The sequence below is a fragment of the Glycine max genome, chromosome 10 (assembly GCF_000004515.6).
Source record: "Glycine max cultivar Williams 82 chromosome 10, Glycine_max_v4.0, whole genome shotgun sequence".
Classification (NCBI taxonomy): Eukaryota; Viridiplantae; Streptophyta; class Magnoliopsida; order Fabales; family Fabaceae; genus Glycine; species Glycine max.
The window spans coordinates 16,221,263-16,241,213 of NC_038246.2; positions in this window are offsets into that span (position 1 = coordinate 16,221,263).

The following is a 19,951-nucleotide window of genomic DNA, read 5'->3' on the forward strand; positions in this document are numbered from 1 at the left end:
TGTTAGCATTTCGTTTCTAAACGAACATTTAGAGGAAACACTGGGTCCAACAAAGATAGGAGAAAATCACTCAAAGTGTATCAATCTCACACAGGTAAGTGTTTTATCCTAATTCCGAACCATAGATATGTCATGACTTGATTTTGCAAATCATTTCCTATCAAATCAAAGATTACATGCATGACCATGGATCAATAGGACTTATTTGGGAATGGTTTTTAGGTGGGGAATTTGGCTTTGAGTGTTTTTTCCTTTTCCTTTTCTGTTTTTGTTTAGTGCATGGCGAGAAAGTCGCTAGCACACAGGATTTTGTTGGCAATCAAAGGGAGAGGACCACTTTAGGTCGTGGTTTCCTTTTTCTTGTTTACTTGGTGACAATTCTGTACTGTTCAGATATTGTCTGGTCCAAAGACCTTTCTGGATGTTTCTTCTGTTTTCTTTCAATCCTTGATCGGGAATTTTCTTTCCTTTTTTTTTTTGCTTTCTCCTACTCTTTGATTGGGAATTTTTCTTTTTTTTTTTTTTGTTGTTTTCCGAGGGCAAGGATTGACATTCTCACCCTGGGTCAAGGTTTATGATAAGTTGGGATTTTGGCTCAAGGCTTGTAGAACAGATGGTCATGATATATGTTAGGGTTTGGCCAGCGGTTCGGGGATAAAGGGGATGTCCTACATTATTTCCATGATACACATGCAACAATGATGATTAGGAAATTTTATGCAAAACTGGTCATTCATGCACGCATGTGGACACTCAAGCATCAAGTTTTTATGGTCATGTGACACTAGGGCTCAGGATTCATTTTCCCTATTTTAAGTCAACCCAGTGTTTCCAACATATGTTCTTTTATCAAATCATGCATTCATCCGAGTCCATTTTGGGCGTTCGGAAAATTTTCACAGCATTCACTCTTTAGGTGTATACACATTTTTTTTCAGAAACTGGTTAAGATCAGTAAAATCTTTCAAAGAAAAGTTGGAAATTATCTTTTTCACAAGCATGTTGCTTTTTAGCTAGACAACTTTTTTTTTTATTTTTTTCTTATTTTCTATTTTTTTTCTTCCTTCTTATTCTTTTCTTGCTCACTCTCTTTTTGCTCTCTTTTTTTTCCATGAGATATTTTGCTATATACATGCTTGTCCAAGGTATCTTGCTACCTAAACATACATATATATGTTTTGTGAGATATTTTTGCTACATACAGGCATATCCAAGGTATCTTTCTACCTAAACATACATACATACATATATATATATATATATATATATATATATATATATATATATATATATATATATATATATATATATATATTTTGTGAGGTATGACTACCTTCCGAGCTTGTGCTTGTTCTATTTAAATTCTTAGGATCATGAGCAACTAGGTGTGTCCTGCTATGACTTGAGAAACAAAGGTGATCAAATAACAAGCAGAGATTTAAAAGGTACTAGGTTGCCTCCTAGTAGCGCTTCTTTAACGTCTTGAGCTGGACGCGTGATGGCTTGTCAATCATGTGACATCCTGGAAATTTCTACCCGGAATTTTTGGAAACAATGTATTTTGAATGATTATATATATATATATATATATATATATATATATATATATATATATATATATATATATATAAGTATTATTCAGTGTATATGCCTATATGTTCTTGGTAGAAGTAGGAATAGTGGGGGCAAGATACGCGGGTTAGGCTAATTAAGGGAGAGAAATCCATAACTGGGAGGTTATGGGTTAGTTCTTAATTAATTAGTCTAAAAACCATCGTTTTGCGTGCGACTTAAAATTTAATGAAACCAACCTCTGAACCACGCTCGGGGTCTTATTCTGAGCGTTTTGATATATATTTTGCTTACCTTCGAAAACTGGCCCCGACGGACGCAGAGAAACGCGAGGAACTGGAACCAGAGAAACGACATGCAAACCGAGACAGGATTTTAGTGTTTCAAAGGTCAGATTTTTCTCACTTTCTGTGGCTGTGTATGGGTCACAATCAAAAGAGAAAGTGGGCCCTTTTTGCTCCACTCAAATGGAGGCATGTGGCATAGCTTAAATAAAATAATAGGAAAAGAGAAAACCCTTTTTCTTTAAAACCAAAAAGCTGTATTCTCTCTCCTCACTCAGCCCAAATTTCAGACAGCTCTTTTCTCCCTCTCCCTCACGTTGCTTTTCTTTTCTCCCTCATTCTCCATTGAAGCTCCAAACAAAGCTTCAACCTTTGGTGCCCATTTCTGCTCCAAATCACGAAAGGAGGGCATTTTCGGAGTCGTGAAGTGCGTGTCTATGAGTGGGACTTCGAAATTTCAGGTTTGGGTGGACTTCTTTCTCCTTTGATTTTCGTGGGTATGGGGTTTTGGGAGATATGATGGGTAGTCTTGCTAGGTTTCTCATTTATGATGATTATTTGTGAAGGAATTTGTGGAAAGCATGTTGAACTTGCCATGTTTGGATGAGTTAGGCTTACCCATTCAGTTTTAGGGTTTTTATGATGATGCTTGTGATGTTTATGTGCTGAAATTGCTTATGGAAAACTGTTAGAGATGAAGGGTAGAGTTAACCTAGGGTTAGAAAGAGAGAATGTGGTGTTGTGAGTGGAAAAAGAGTGAGGCTTTGAGAGTTAGAAGGTTAAATCTGGATTCTGTAGTAAATGAAGGTTAAAATGAGTTAATCCTAGTTTGAAATGTCATTTAGGATTTATGAGAAAGGTTAGGCTGAGCTAGAGAGAAAAACAAATGACCAAAGTGAATAAAGAACCATTTCTAGGGTAAATTTGGGTGTTGAGGAGTCAAATTTTGAATCGGTGAAATTTTAGGTGTAAATCCAGTTTGGACAAGTTTAAATTGATGTTATGGACTTGTGTGAGGTGAGAGTTTGCTTCAAATTTACCTCATTCTCAATTTCACTTCTCAAACCTAGGAAATCCATTAAATTGAGGGGTTTTGGACACCTAGATTTTGTGTTGCTGTGGTTTGAAGCTTGACTTTGGTTTAGACATGATTGATACATGGTTTGGGACTTATAGGATTTGATTTGGGCAAGATTGGATGAGGGGAAGTGTGGTTTTCGAAATCTGCACTTTGTGCAGAATTTTGCTGTGAAATTGTGCAGCAGAATTTTGCACAAGTGCAGAAAAATGCTATGCATTTGCTGGTTGGGGAAAGAGCAGTGCAGAATGAGTTCTGGATGTTTGCTAGTAGATCCCAACGGTCAAAATGTAGGCTTATGTACTAGAGACTTCCAGTAAAATTTTGGAGTCAACCCAACGGTTAACGAATTGGATCGAAGGAATTGTTACTGGGGTCTTTAAGTGAGAAAAGCTGTGATTTCGGTTGGTGTTTTGGCAGAGTTTTCTGCCTTTGCTCTGTTTTCTTGGCTGTGATAGTTTGTGCTGTTTGAATGTTGTTTTACTTGGATGTTGGGGAAGCTTGAGAGGATTGATGGGGACCCGGTGTTGAGAGAAACGGGGATATGGGCTACGTGGGAGTACGTGAGCTCAGTTGGAGGTGGGCAACAAGGGATGGTGGGTTTTATGCGCGATTTGTGGATGTGGAAAGCTTTTTGTGCACCATCGCCCGACCGCCACCTAGTACCACATGTGATGGGTACCCCATAATCCTACAAGCTTGAGATGAGGAAGTGTAGAAGGGTGAAACTTCCTGCTTTTATTCGTTAACCACAGAGTGGTACCTGGAGATATGTCGCGGGGGTCAGGAGACCTTGGGGACGTCAGGTGGGGTGCTATTGCCCAAAACCAAGCTTGACCAATCCCGACCCAACCCGGGCATAGTCGGTCAGTGAGAACCTGTGATGTACCTAAACAGGTGAGCTCCTGGCAGTCAACAGATAAAAGGAACAAAGACCACAAAGCAAAGAGGCTTGTGGTGGCTGGCCAGCTGTGAATTTTGTGTGATATATGGGTTGTGGCCTCTGGTAATCGATTACCAAGGGTGGGTAATCGATTACAAGGCTTAAAAATGAAGACATGAGGCTATGATGGTCTCTGGTAATCGATTACCAAGGGGTGTAATCGATTACCAGGCTTGAAAACGAGGTCAGGAAGCTATGAGGGCTTCAGGTAATCGATTACCAAGGGGGTGTAATCGATTACCAGGCTTAGAAATGAAGGTACCAAGTTGTGGAGGCCTCTGGTAATCGATTACCAGTCTGTGTAATCGATTACACAGAGGAATGGGTCACTGGTAATCGATTACCAGGTATGTGTAATCGATTACACAGTGCCTTTTTCAGGTTTTCCTGTCCTGAAACTGTGTGATTCGAGTTTGGCCTCTGGTAATCGATTACCAAGGCTGTGTAATCGATTACCAGAGATGAAAAGCCTTAAGATACCCCTTTTACTTGCATGTAGTGGCTATGAGACGAATTGTGTTGCGGCATAGTTAGATTCTTGTGAAAGAGTCTACCCCTTTCTTTTCTTCCTTGTAGATCGTGATGGCGGCGCAGCTAATCCATGATCGAGTAGAGATCGAGTGCCTAGAGGGAGTCTGGGAGACCCTCGAAGGCAACACGAGGTGCCGATTTCGGGGCACTATTCAATTTACGGCGACTTCTTTGGTGCATCCAGATGAACCCGTGCGCATGCTTCAGCGCACTGTGGAGTGGATACTACCCACACCTACACCATACCGTCTAGTGGAGCCAGTCCAAGTGATCGAGGTGACGTCATCCGAGGAAGACCCTGAGGAGGATCCCGAGGAGCTACCTCCTGAGCCTGCTGTGGATGCTCTTGACTTTCTAGAGGGCGATGAGGACCCACTTCCTGAGGTGGATTCTCCCGAGGAAGTCATGTCGGCATCTGAGGCGGACTCTACGGAGGATAGTGGCCCGAGAGAGATGGCGACCAGTGGAGGCTCTTCATCATAGTGGACAGTTCCATGGACTAGTTTTATATACTTTTTGGGGGTGGGTGTATCTAGGACTGACTGTTAGGTTTACTCTTTTGTTTTTGTATGGGTAGACCTGTTGTATAGGAATTTGGTGATTGTATACATGTGGCTGAAGCCATCACTGTGGATACCTTTACTCTGGATGACACTATGTATTTTGTAAAACTCCCATATTTTGGACAGCTTTAAATGATGAATGCATTTATGATCAATCTTGTTATTTGAAAAGAAAGCATTAGCGACTTTATTTGTAAAAGAGTTTATCGACCGTATTTTATTCTTTTATTTTCTTGTGACGACCTAAAGTAATGGCTGGTATACTCTTCCTTTTGAAACAGCAAAATAGTTTAGAGATCACGAGTGGTAAGAAAGAAATGACTCCGAATAGAGTTGTGAACTGGCCATTCAAGACTCTATAGTGAGGATTTTCCTTCTAAACCTAGTTATGGTGAAAAGAGAAAGGAATGAAAAAGAAAAGGAAGAAAAAAAAAATTTACCTTGGTTTTTGTTAATTAAATCATTACTATTAAACCAGTCATTATTTTGGGGACACTACAGGTCACGGACCTAGTACTTTGCTTACCTTTGGCTTTGGACTTGGTCGCCTATTGGTCGGCCATGGGTCGTAAGCAACGCTCTAACCTTTTTGTGGATGAGCTGAGGTGAACTCTAGAGGTGATGGCGGTGCGTCTGTTGCCCGCTGCCGGCCATCCCCAGGCTGCTGTGGTGTTTCGCCCTGTGCCTGCCTGGGGACACAGTACTTCTTGATGAAAGCTCGATTAGTAGGGGGCCTGATGCCCTTGCCGGAGGTGACAAGCACTCCGTAGAACTGACAGAGACCCGTAATTAGAGCTTGACAACTCCAAGACCCTGTTGGACTTCTTCGGGTCCACTGGGTGTCTTGCAGGCGTGATCCCTGCAAACAATAGATGAAATCAAAAATCAGTTGAGCGAGGTGCATACTTACCTATGTCATGATGACGTGACCTTGCTGGGGGGAACGGGCACCCTGTAGGACTACAGAGGCCCGTAACCAGAGCTGGAAACCCCAGGGCCCTGTTGGACTTCTTCGGGTCCACTGGGTGTCTTTGTGGGTGCCATTCCTGCAAACAATAGATGGTATCAGAAATCAGTTGAACCATATGTATACTTACCTATGTCACGATGGCATGACCTTGCTGGGGGAACGAGTACCCGGTAGGACTGACAGAGGCCCGTAACCAGAGCTGGAAACCCAGGGCCCTGTTGGACTTCTCCGGGTCCACTTGGTGTCTTGTGGGCACAATCCCTGCAAATAATAGATGACATCAGAAATCAATTGAGTCACGTGCATACTTACCTATGTCACGATGGCATGACCTCGCTGGGGGGACGGGCACCCTGTAGGACTGACAGAGGCCCGTAACCAGAGCTGGAAACCCCAGGGCCCTGTTGGACTTCTTCGGGTCCACTGGGCGTCTTGTGGGCGTGATCCCTGCAAACAATAGATGACATCAGAAATCAATTGAGCCATGTGCATACTTACCTATGTCATGACGGCACAGACCAACTGATACATCTACAGGGGGAGATTGGCATTGTGGTTGCTGGGCAGAATGTTGCTAAATAGCAATGTCATCCATATCCACGTAAGAGTGGTCATGTTGGTGCGCATGATCCGCACTCGTCTTTTTGCAGCGGCACGAGTGAAATCTTGCCCCGGTATGCATAGTAGATGCGTGATAGCCTCCCTCTTTGGATGTGCTCGCACAGTGGGTCGCCCTCCAATATCAGGGGGTGGCCCAGGAACTGATAAAAGGAAACTACTGGCCCCTTAACCGGGAGTGCAAGTCTCGGTTAAGCATCTACAGGCAAAGGACCTTATATTCTTCTAAGGTGTGGATATGGAGCACACTGAAAATGAGGACGCGTAGCCCTCTAAAGGTGTGGGCGTGCAGCCCTCTACAGGCGAGGATGTGCAATCCTTAGTTGACGAGGACATACAGTCCTCTAAAGGTGTTAGGTACTAGTACCCAAGGGTCCACCTTTATGAGAAAACAAGAGGTCGGCCCATCGAGAGGGTCGGTCATCCAACAAGATTGGACACGAGATGTAGGAAATCTATGCAGTTAACATGATTTTTAGGGATGCAGACGCATGCAACCTTTGTTGTGAAATTTAGTAATGCTGACCTCATATGAAACAATGCAATGCAATGGAAAGTTGTACAATGTTCATGACATTCTTTCCCTATTTTGTGATTTTGATTTTGATTTAATCTTTTTGAAAAACACAGATTGACTGTCCTTTTGAAAAAGGTGATAATTCATACAACCCTACCCTATCTTTTGCAAATCTCTCCGGGAACTCCCTCAGAGTGTATGTTCTGTTTGATTTAGTCACTTGACCATTTTGGAGTGACGGGAATGGAGCCGTTTGACGTTTAATCAATCTATTGAAATTCCAGGGCTTGTCTCCTTTTTTTTTTCTTGTTTAAAAACATCGACGGGTGAGAACTTTTGATCTACCCCTATGTTCACTTGAGGCTCATGCATGATGCCATTCATTACCCCAGTGTAAGGCTTTGAAGTACCAATTGTTATCTTTCGTCATGACCTTGTAGCTGGGAACCTATTGGGTGAAAACTTCTAATCTGCCCCTAGGTTTGCTTGAGGTTTTTGCACGGTGCCTTTCATTGCCCTAGTGTAAGGCTTTGAGGTACAATTGTTGTCTTGTTTTCACAACCTCGTAGTGAGAAAGAATGAAAGAAGCAGTTGATTCTTGCAAAAAGAATTTTCCAAGGACGAGAAATAGTTGAAGGATTTTTCAGTTGATGAATTAAGTTAAATGACTCCTATGTAGAAGCAAGATGTTTTTATGTCTTGATGATGCTAAAGGATCAAGTGCTTCTAAGTTTTATTCAAGACAAGAATCCAAGAAAGTCAAGATATATGATCAAGTTGATCTCTAGAATCTTTAGGAAGAAGTTTCCAAATTGAAAACAAAAAAAAGGTTTGACCAAAGAATTCTATCATTTCAAATTGAGATTTGCTCTCTGGTAATCGATTACCAGCATTTGAAAATGTTTTAATTCAAATTTTTAAAACCTGTAATCGATTACACAAGTCTTGTAATTGATTACCAGAGGGGATTTTCAGAATATAATTCCCAAGAGTCACATCTATTCAAATGGTTTATGAATGGCCATCAAAGGTCTATTTATATGTGACTTGGAAACACGAATTTAAAAAGAGTTGCCAAAAAGTTTTATCCTCTCAAAAGATTAAGAGTTTTTTTGAACTGAAATGTTTTATCCACTCAAAAAGATTCCTTGGTCAACCACTTGCATATTCAATAAGGAATTTTGATTGATCTTCATTGTATAAGCTATCTCTTTTAAGAGAGATCTCTTCTTCTCTTCTTTTTATTTCTGAAAAGGGATTAAGAGACTGTGGGTCTCTTGTTGTAGAGGATTCTTGAACACAAGGGAAGAGTTGTCCTTGTGTGATTCAGACTTTGTAAAAGGAGTTTTACAAAGAGAGTGGAAAATCTCAAGCGGGTTGTTTGAGGACTGGACGTAGGCACAGGAAGTGGCCGAACCAATATAAATCAAGTTTGCATTCCTCTCTTCCCTTAAACTTCTTTTATTTATTGCTATTTATCTTTTGCTTTAAAGAAGTTTATTTTGAATTGTCTTTTGAGTAATTCATGTTTAAGGGTGCATTGTTAATCCGAAGAGAGAGAGTGAAAGTTTAATTGGGGAATAGTCTTTGTATCTTAATTCAACCCCCTATTTTTCTTAAGGTAATTGAGGTCATTTGTCCAACATCCTATTCTTGATAACTCACTTCTCTCTAAAAAGACAAACTTTCCGGAATGAGGTCATATGAATGTCTTGAAAACACAGTCAATCAAATGTTTTTTCTTCTTTTTCTTTTTGAACCCTTTTTTTTGTTTTGAAACTTATTTTTTTTTAACTTTACTCATTGTTTTACGGCACCCCCACCAACGTGCAAGACGAGTAATCTCTGATTGAACAGTCTTGGAAGTCCAAACTCAGGAGCACGGGTCGCTTGAGCAAACAGACCAATGACTTGCACCCATATTCCGGTGAAAGTTAAATAAGCAAAGATGCGTTTGTGAGAGGATGAGGGACAAAGATATCAACTTTATCCATTTCATTTAACATTGTAACTGTGGTCTACAATAATGGTACAAACTTGAAAATCCTAATGAGTTATTTAGAGACATCTAACAACAGCTTTCAAAATTGCCCCATGTGTGGCATCTCTTCTCAATGTCAGGATTTACACATGATTCTCCTCAAATTTCAGTCAGCATCAATTAGACCTTGCACCTTACGCTTCAGAGTCCTACAATGCTCAATGGAACGCCCCGGGGCTTCTCCGTGACAAGCACACGTTGTGTTCGAGTCGTATTCTCAGAGAAATGGAGGTTGATGAATCTTGGCTAGGGTTATGACTACCATTTAATTATCAAGTTGATATGGGAGCAAGTCAGCATAGGACACTAGAATTGGGGTGAATTCTACAGGCTTTCTCGCTGCAAAATTCATTTCTTGGTTGGTACTCTTGGTTTGTGCTAAAGGTGGTGTTCTTTGTGGCTGATTTAGGGATTGCCTTTGTGGATAACTGGGCGGTGGGTAAGGAGAAGGTTTTTTATTGGATGAGTAATGACATTGTTGGGTTGGTGGGAAACTTGGCTGTATAGGAATGGCAGTCACAGCATGGGCTTCTCCTTCATCCTCACCCTCTTCATTTGCCCCAGTTTTCTCATTCGTCCAAGCAGGATGACTAAATTTGCCTCTTTTCAGACCCACATCGATCCTTTCGTCGGTGAAGACCATATCATCAAAGCTTGAAGGTGTGTAGCCCACCATCTTTTCATAGTAGAATACTGGTAATGTGTCTACTATCATTGTCATCATTTTTTTTCTCCGTCATTGAGGTGCCACTTGAGCTGCCAGGTCTCTCCACCTTTGGGCGTATTCTTTTGAAAGATTTGTGCCCCCTTTTTGCACATGTTCTATAGTTGCATCCTATTCGAAGACATTATACTGACACTGCCTAACGAAGGCAACCACTAGGTCCTTCCAAGAATGGACTCGGGAAGGTTCCAAGTTAGTGTACCAGGTAACAGCTACCCCAGTAAGACTTTCTTGGAAGGAATGTATCAGCAATTCCTCATCTTTTGTGTATGCCCCCATCTTCCGATAATACATCTTTAGATGGTTCTTGGGTTAAGTAGTCCCCTTGTACCTGTCAAAGTCCAGCACCTTGAACTTATGAGGGGTGATGATATTGGGTTCTAGGAACAACTTTTTTAGGTTAGCAAAGGCATAATCTTCACCTCCTTCAATGGCCCTGAGCCTTTCCTCTAGATGATCCAACTTTCCCATAGCATGAGGGTTTTTACTTGTGTGGAATGCAAGAGGTGTAGCTGGGGGTGATACTGAGGGCCTTCCGAAGTGTTTTCAAGGGGTATACCACCAACTGCTTGCCCTTCAGTGGCATATCCGAGCCAAGGCTCGAAGTCGGCTAGATTGTGATGAGGAATTTCATGTGTCTCCCCCACGGTTTAAGAGACATGTGCATGATCAGTTTGGGGTTGCTGGCTCTCAATGGGTATAGGAGTGGAGTTATTGACATTCTTATTGGGAGTGTAAGCCACATTGGGTGGCGTATAGTTGAGAGGCAAGCCATATGGCAGGAAGGCGTGCTTGTTTTGAATTTGCACATCATGGGGGCCGCCCGTACTTCCCAAATCTTTGCCTACCATATCTGAGGTTGGATGATTCATTTGGTTGATGCCGAATGGGGACGTCGGGTTCACCTTAGCAACAACGCTGGTAGCGGCAATTGCAACAGCATTGGCTTCCATTATCTTCTTCACGCTCATCATGGCTTCCATCATTGTGGCCATTTTCTCTTTCATGGCCTCCATGTCGGCCTTCACCTTCTCTTGCACCTCCTCTGCTTTACCCATTACTCTAGCTCTAGCACAGGTTCGGTAAGGGCATCGTAAGGCGGGTTTTTTTCTTTTTTATAACAATGATTAAGTTCTTTTTTTTTCAAGGAAATAATGTAATGAGCAATGCAACCAATGAAAAGTATGGATGTATGCGAATGATGCATAGTTGAAGTATTGCGAATTTTTACGCAGGACATGGGGTTGAATCAATTTAGATTTTCAACATGGTCCATGACATCTTTGTCAAGGTGAAGCTGGAAGTAATAAGGATATCAACAATCCTAAATGTGTTTGGCAGTAGATGAAGCAATGATGTAACATGATCCATCTTTTGCCCCAATTTTTGCAAGATGGTTACTTCCATGCTTCAACTTGACTCGATGAACCTTTTCGTAAAAGAACGAGCTTGGTTCAACCCCATAACCCAGGGAATGGCAATTTTGATCGCCAATACTTCAACAACATTTCATAGGGGTGAAATACTCGAGAACGAAAAAGATGCGCGGAGTCCCCAGTGGAGTCGCCAACTGGGGACTCCGCGCATACAACGCATGTGTGACGGTATGATGCAGATGCACATGCATGAAATGGAAAGAAAACACAACAAAGGGGTAATTTACATATACGAGACCAAAAAGATCCATCTTTTTAATACTACGTTTTAGGCATTATGGCGCCTCAACGTGTGTATTAAAAAGTGATGTATCACTCTAGAGAAAGAAAATATCACTAGCAAAACATGCTATTCGCAGAAAAATGCATGAGAACAAATGGCACGGAGCGTGTTTGCTCTATGCCCCTATTTGGGAACCTATAGGATAGTATCTAGGGCTCTCTAATAACTACTCCCCAACAATTCATAACTCACACGGCTATTTTCTAGAGGTATCATTACTCAAGATAATAATATTGTGGCGGTATGGAATACCAGCGACAACACATTATAAAGAGAGAAAGCTCTAGACGAGGTTTCACTATTATCAAGCAAGTCGGAGACCTAGCATGATGATAGATTCACCTCCACTCCTTAAATTCCCATGAACCCGGGTGTAGTGCCCCTTTTTTTACTCAAACCCGTGGGTGCTTAGAATGTAGTGTAAAGAATGCGAAATAGACAACAGTTATTTACATTTTAGACAGTTCAACAAATGCACACACAAAGTTTCACAAATCCACAAATCCTTAAAATAGGCCTAACTCACAAAAATAGTCCCCAGTGGAGTCGCCAACTGTCGCAACGTGCCCTTTTGCGAGCGAGCGAGGCGAGGCTCACAGGTGCGCTTTCCAAAGGAGGAAAAGATGCGCAGAGTCACCACCAACGTTTATTTGTGGAAAACGTCAGAAAAACCGAAGGAAACCGGTCAAAATGAAAATTCTAAGTTCGGGAGTTGTATTTACGTTTGAGGAAGGTATTAGCACCTCTCACGTTTGTCTCAAAGGACAACAACCTATTTTTTAGAATTGTGGCAATTGTATTACCTTAACTTTTATTTCTTTTTATTTTTTGAGGTCGACAAAAGCGGGGCTTTTGCTCCTACGTACCCTCCTTTGGAGAGGAAATCAGACCTACGTAGTTCTTTCTTAAGGGTGAATCAAGTGATTCTTTTTACTTGAAAGGTGATCATTTTAAGGCGTTGGACCTTAAGAATGATCCATTTACTTGGTAAGGAAAAACTAAGGTAATAAACTTCCAAACCCCCTTTTTAGTGATTTTTTGGGGACGAGCTTGACTTGGCGAATTGATTTTAGCCTTAGTTTCGCTTTAGTTATTAGTCAAATCAATTAAGAATGAGAAATCCCAAAGAGAAAACGTCCGATTGATTTTCGCTTCATTTTACTAAAAGATATTTTTTTATTATTATATTATTATTTTACCTCTTTTTTTATTTCCAACGTGGTTACGGCACGACCAAACGGTCGGAATTCATTTTAACCGAAATTAACGGATGATACAATTCAAATGATCGGTAGAAATTTATTTTATTTTTTGAGTAGGCGAGAAATGACTTAAATAAATGACTGAAGCACGTCAAAAGGGGGTATAGAAAGTGAATGAAAATGAGAATAAAAATACATGAAACAAAATGTGGACCACCACGGGTACATAGAATGAATTGAAAAGCTCGATTTGGGGTACTTACCAGTTGAAGACTGAAGAAAACGAAGAACGAACGATGAATGTTGAAGAACGGTTGAAAATCTTCGCGTAATTACTCACGGAAACGTTACGGAAGCGCCTCGGCTTGGATTTTCTTCATGGAAACAATTTTCCTCAGCAATTTCGAGAGAATAAGAAGTGCCAAGAAGGCTGAACCCCTTCCCTCTTCACTCCTCCCCCTATTTATAGCAAAATAGGGGAGGAGCTTGCCACCCAGCTCGCCCAGGCGAGCAAGGTTGCTTCCTCCAGAAGCAACAGCCTTCTGGAGGAAAAATCTAGAAGGCCCAAGTGGGCTTGATTGCTATTTGTACCCCCCTTTTTACTAAATGCACCCTCTTTTACCTTTTTTGGTAATTCTTTTTCTGTAACGTTACGAAACTTTACGAATTTCATAACAATACTTATTTTCCTTCCGCAAGGTTACGAATCCTTACGGATTATGTATTTACTCTTTTTTAGCTTTCGAAGAAGTTACGAAAACTCACGGATTGCGAAAAACACCTCCTTTCGATTTTCGTCACATTACAGAATTTTCACGGATCGCGTAAGCCTGCTCCCTTTTGATTTTCGGCACGTCTCGGGACTTCACATATTGTGCAACAATGGGTGCCATGTATCTTGAAGTGGCCAATCAAAGGTTGTATATCATCAAATAATAATCCCCGGACGAAATTAGGGTATGACAGTGTGTGTGTGTGTGTGTGCTTTCAAAAAAGGATTAATCAAAAGAGGATAAGTCATAAATGATTTACTTGTGGTTTTTAATTGTGATTCAAAATAGGATAAGATGTAATAGTAGTGAAAAAGTCTGATAAATCAAAAGTCTGATAAATTCAAGTTGATGATGTCTTGTGATACTTGTGCTTTAAATTTGTTTCAAGACATGAAAGAAAATTACTGTGTAGCACAAATAACAATAATCGTAGACAGGTGAAGATTACATAGTGTGCACTCAAAGCTACATTTCCAGGGGATTTAAAGGATGTCAAACTGGGATCAATGCAAGCAAACTTTTCTTAGATTTTTGGAATTGTAGACAAATCATTCAGAACAATACACCAAACTCTCGGGGAAGGAATGACATGAAGACCTTGAATGATGAAGGAATGACATGAAGACCTTGAATGATGAAGCAATGACATGAAGACCTTGAAAAATACACATCTAGATGGCATCCTTAGGACTTCATATAGCTCATGTTTGTCGCCAGTTTCATCATCCGCCACCCTTACCTTCTCTGGCTTCTCACATTTATTGTTGTTAAACCCATATTTATGCTCTCCTCCCTTCATGTCTTGTTTTATCACAACTTTAGTCGAATCTCCTATCTTCAGCACAGTTGAATCTCCTGTCTTATTCTCCAATGACACACTTTGATGGTCTGTATCTCTTTTCTTCATATGTTCTCGTGCTTCAGCTTCAGAATGCATAGACCAATCTGAATTTTCCAGTGATCACCAAAGGCTTCTGCATCAGCATTGACACTCTCCACCCTCTTTGCTTTATGCTTCTGTGCTGCATTCCTTGCTTCCTCCTTATAAATCTCAGATTTATTAGAGGTTGCATTAGAACAATCAACACCAATCCGTGGCTCTTCCTCCTCTACCAGCTCAATATCTTTCCTTTCACCTTTGCTTTTGTAAACTACACTGTAATTTACAAAACAAAAGTTGAAAGGAAAGATATTGAGCTGGTAGATGAGGAAGAACCACAAATTGGTGCTGATTGTTCTAGTGTAACCTCTAATAAATATGAGATTTATAAGGAGGAAGCAAGGAATGCAGCACAGAAGCATAAAGCAAAGAGAGTGGAGAGTGTTAGTGTTGATGTAGAAGCCTTTGGTGATCACTGGAAAGTTCAGATTGGTCTATGCATTCTGAAGCTGAAGCACTAGAACATATGAAGAAAAGAGATACAGGCCATCAAAGTGTGTCATTGAAGAATAAGACAGGAGATTCAATTGTGCTGAAGATAGGAGATTCGGCTAAAGTTGTGATAAAACAAGACATGAAGGGAGGAAAGCATAAATATGGGTTTAACAACAATAAATGTGAGAAGCCATAGAAGGTAAGGGTGGTGGATGATGAAACTGGCGACAAACATGAGCTATATGAAGTCCTAAGGATGCCATCTAGAACAAAAAACCGATGCCTCAAGTTTTTTACTTAGGGCAGGAGGGGTATTATAAACATCATTTTCTACATCTACCAGACACCAAATCCAATGCATGTTAAAAACAATCAATATTTTGACTATCCCAACCCATTAGAATATAGATTAAAGGCAAATTAGGAAACTTGCAAGATACAAATATGACTAAATTTTTCATATTTTATTATAAGATTGATGAATTATGCCTGATTTCACTCCCTCTTCAGTAAACCATCCATAAATAACAAGACAAAGTTATAAATAAAGTTTGCAACAACTTAAGATATAATTTTAAACAATCAGAAAAAAGTATAGTTGTCACTTACTTGCTTTCGTGAGCTCTCTCTCTCTCCAGAAAATTACATTAGAAGATGTTAATCAATTCTCCTTCATCATGATCATTACGATTAGCATGAACGTCGTCAGCTTCTTCTTCTCCGACAACGTTAGGAGTGATTTGTGCAGTCAAAGGACTAACATAGGTGTCCATGTATGAATCATCATCTTCTACATTAAGACCAATTGTTTTACCCTGGAGAACCACGCACCACCTTTCATCACAAGGGTCTTGCACGTAAAATACTTGTCTAGCTTGTTCTGCCATGATGAAAGGGTCATTGTGGTAACCAAGTTTCTTTAGGTCTACCAGCGTAAATCCTATATCATCGGTGCACACACCAGTGTTGCTATCAACCCATTTACATTTGAAAACACATACAGTAAATTTGACATAGTTAAGCTCCCAAATTTCATCAATGAACCCAAAGTAAGGGATGAAAGCTACACAGGGATTGGCGTCATTCACACTTGCGAAGTGTTGAGATTCAGCCCTTTGGGTGACCTCGCTGTTCTGCATTGTACTCTTGTCATCTTGTGCTTTTGTGTAAAATGAATACTTGTTTATGTCGTATCCTTGCCAGGTTATAACATTTCTTTTAGGCCCATCTGCTAGCTTTCTTAATGTTTCTGAAGCATTCTCATCTGCAAAGATTGTATCTTTAAACCAATCACAAAAAGTCTTGTTATGCTTTTTCAACACCCAATTCTTTGACATTTTTGGATTATTCTGTTCGACTAAAGATTCATGCTTAAGTATGTATGGCAAAACTTCATTACTGTTGTTCAAGACATACAAGTGAGCTTGTAACAAATGTTCTACACTTGGAGTGATCACATGCAGTCCTCTTGAACCCTTACCACCCACTCTGTCATCATGCCGAGACTTAGGAAGGCCAATAGGTTTAGCCTTCTCAATGTATTCTGAACAAAATTCAATGGCTTCTTCTGCAATGTACCTCTCAACAATAGATGCTTCTGGACGATAAAGATTCTTTGTATACCCTTTTAAGATCTTCATGTATAGCTCAACCGGGTACATCCACCGTAGATAAATAGGACCACAACATTTGATTTCTCTGACTAGATGCACAATCAAGTGAATCATGATGTCAAAGAAAGCAGGGGGAAAATACATCTCCAACTGGCACAGTATAATTGCGGCCTCATTTTCCAACTCATCGAACTTGACAGGATCAATGACTTTGCTACATATAGCATTGAAGAAAAAGCACAGGTGAGTTATGGCTAACTTGACTTTGTTTGGCAAGATGTCTCTTATAGCCACGGTTAACAATTGTTGCATGAGCATGTGACAATCGTGAGACTTTAACCCTACAAGCTTAAGCTCCTTCAACTGCGCAAGGCTCTTAATATTTGAAGAGTATCCTTGTGGAACCTTCACCCGACGAAGACACTGACAAAAACTTATCTTCTTCTTTTTGGACAAAGTATGGCAAGCTGGGGGCAAGTAAATTTTCTTCCCATCAGACATTGGATGCAACTGTGATCGTATGCCCATATCAACTAGATCTTGACGGGTATTCAAGCCATCCTTCGTCTTGCCTTGAATGTTAAGGAGCGTCCCAATCACACTGTCATAAACATTTTTCTCGACATGCATAACATCAATACAATGTCTAACGTCAAGATCAGACCAATACGGAAGATCAAAGAAAATGGACCTCTTCTTCCATATTCAACTCTTACTTTTATCCTTCTTTTGGGTCTTTCCAAATACATTATTCAGGTGTTGAACCCGCTGATATACCTGCTCACCAGTCAATGGTATCGGTGCAATATCATGCTCTTGACTTCCATTAAAAGCTTTCTTCAATCGTCTGTAAGGATGATTAGGTGTTAGAAAGCGGCAATGCCTACTGTAGACTGTTTTTCTCCCATGTTTTAGTTGTATGTAGCTTGTGTTTTATTCACAGATAGGGCATGCATGATGACCCTTAACACTGTAACCGCCAAGATTCCCATATGCTGGAAAGTCATTAATGGTACAAAAAAGCATTGCACACATTTCAAACGTCTCCTTGCGAAACACATCAAACACTACAACCCCCTCATCCCACAACTTTCTTAGATCTTCAACCAACAGACTTAGATAAACATGAATGTCATTTAATGTCCTTCTTGGGCCCGATATCATCATAGACAACATCATGTATTTTCGCTTCATGCACAACCAAGGAGCCAAATTGTAAATTACTAGCAGAACTAGCCATGAATTGTGTTGAGTGCTTAAGGTGCCATATGGATTCATTCCATCAATGGCTAGTCCAAGTCTAAGATTTCTTGGCTCTTTCCCGAAATCTAGATACAAACCATCAATCTTCTTCCACTGCGAGCAATCAGCCGGATGACGGACTATTCCATCAGAAATCCTTCCATTTGCATGCCATGTAAGGTCTTTTGCGTCGTCCTCATTTGAAAAAAGACGCTTAAACCTTGGAATGATTGAAAGATACCACAAAACCTTCGCTGGGGGGCCTTTGTTGGAGTTTTCATCAGAACTGTTTTCCTTTTCATCCTTCACTTTGTAACGTGAAGTCCCACAGGTAGGGCATTTCGACATTTCTTGGAATTCATGTCTGTACAATATGCAATCATTGGGGCAAGCATGAATCTTCTGATACTCCATACCCATCGGACACAATATATTTTCCGCCTTATAGTAACTTTTAGGCAACGTGTTGTCCTTTGGAAGCAGATTATGGACTACCTCAAGCAACGAGGTGAAACTTTTGTCACTCCACCCATACCTAGCCTTCACATTAACCAGACTTAACACCGCAGACAACAGGGTTAAGGAATTCTTACACCCCGTATACAAAGGCTTCTTTGAATCACTCTGCAATCCTTCATACACAGGGGCATGCGCTTGCTGGAAAGACTCTTGTCCAAGGTCACGAATCATGTCCTCCAAGCGATCTCCCATTTCTACATCAAATGGTTGAGATTGGGACCCACTCTGCATGTCTGTCACTTCACCATGCCATATCCACGTCGTGTAATTCTTCTTAATCCCATCACACAATAGATGGTCCCGTATGTCACCCAGTAGTTGTCGTCTTCCATTCAAACAGTTGATGCAAGGACAATAATATTTTCCTTCTTCATTCGGTCAACCTCTTTCTGAAGCAAATTGCAAGAACTGCTCGATGCCATCCTCATATTCTGGGCTCATGCAGCTTTCATTCATCCAACTTCGATCCATCTAAGCAATTCCATGCATGAAAATCTCACTTTTTTATTAATTGGTGTGGCCCTATCCCATTTAGGAAGACTATCTTTTATGTTAGCTTCAAACGTTAGGGTTAGCATTATTTTGGAAATTTTGACAAAATTTCGGCAGCATTTCGCATTGGTCTCCAAGTACACGACATGACATCGATGAAATTAATTTCTCGATAATCAAGTATGCACTCAGAGAACAACGTGAAATGCCTTGTACCAAAATTTGATCAAATTAATCAAAATAATAATAACCTTAACGAATGAATCTAACATAAAAATACTAGTCTCCCCAAACTATCCAAACGGATAATTCAAGACTAAATACAATGACTAATGCAAAATGTCTACAAGAATCATTGCATTCAGTCTCAAACGGGAATCTAAGGTTCACTCAGCATGAACAACAGTTGTTTATATTGCAAATTACATTGATGGCGTACAAGAACATACAAATATCGACATCAACAGTTGTGAGACTAGTCATAAAAATACAAGCAAAAGCAAGATGCTAAGCTTTATCTTTGTAAATATTAGATTAAGGTTTCATTATTTTTGGGCCTTGTATTTAGGGCTCCATAATGTAGGTTGGGTACCTTAGAAATATAGGATTTTTTCAGCCCTTGTATTTTAGGGCACCTAGACTAGTTTTTGTATTAGGGGTAGTTTTGTAATTTCACATGCACTAAGTGGATATTTGATGTGTGTGGTTGGAAATAAATTTAATTGAATTGGTAGAAGCCCAATGCAATTAAATTTTAGAGGGGGAGGTGAGCATTTGCTTACTACACCCCATTGCCACCTCATATAGTCACACTTTGTGCATGTCCTTCATGCTTTTCATGCCTCATGACACCTAAGCACACTTAGTGGAGAATCTTGGATTAGTGGGCTGAACCATAACTAAAATTCACTAATCATAATTAGTGAAATTTTGGCTCCAAAGTTTGGCTCCACAAATTCAATTTCAAATTCAAGTGAAATTTGAATTTCCTTCCAATTTTGTGTGACACTTAGGCTATAAATAGAGGTCATGTGTGTGCATTTTTTTAAAACTTTGATCATTTGAATATTAACTTCAGATTTCAGAGCTCTTTTAGAGCACAAAATTTCGTGCTCTTCTCTCCCTCTCCCTTCATTCATCTCCTTCTTCCTCCAAGCTCTTATCCATGGCCTCCT